At 25.9% G+C, this 437-nt stretch overlaps 1 protein-coding gene across 1 annotated transcript in view; it reads left to right on the top strand.

Moving 5' to 3' along the window:
* Positions 1 to 437, top strand: part of LOC119590500 (synaptogenesis protein syg-2-like) — a 61,352-nt gene that overhangs the window by 37,474 nt on the left and 23,441 nt on the right. The gene's annotated exons all lie outside the window — the stretch shown is intronic.

Genomic DNA, 437 nt, shown 5'->3' with positions numbered 1-437 from the left:
CTCTAAATGATTTTTTGGAAATGACACCGAATAAAATAGTGACAACATTCAAAATGCGTAAAGTTAACGGTATTGTGATTTTCTTCTCTTGAGTGTTATAATGAAGCTGAATAATTATATGACTATTGATTATCTATATATATAATCAACATTACTTTTAAAAGCGGGAATATATACGAAGACTCAACGTTTTTTATTGCTAATTAGATAATAAAGAAGAAAATGTGATGAAAGTTAATTATGGAAACAATTAAGAACCTAATGAGTTATAAGCTATTATAAATTCATTCAAGAATTACGTACTAATCACCTACAATTATATAGATTAATGAAGATGGACTAAAATGCCCATAATTAATTACATTATCGAAGGTTAAACCGCTCTAAAATAAAGTATAGATTATGAAGATAAAGGAGTTAGATTTTGAATTTCTTTG

Source organism: Penaeus monodon, chromosome 27 (genome assembly GCF_015228065.2).
Source record: "Penaeus monodon isolate SGIC_2016 chromosome 27, NSTDA_Pmon_1, whole genome shotgun sequence".
In the NCBI taxonomy this organism is placed as follows: Eukaryota; Metazoa; Arthropoda; class Malacostraca; order Decapoda; family Penaeidae; genus Penaeus; species Penaeus monodon.
This window is presented reverse-complemented; position numbering and strand designations above follow the sequence as displayed.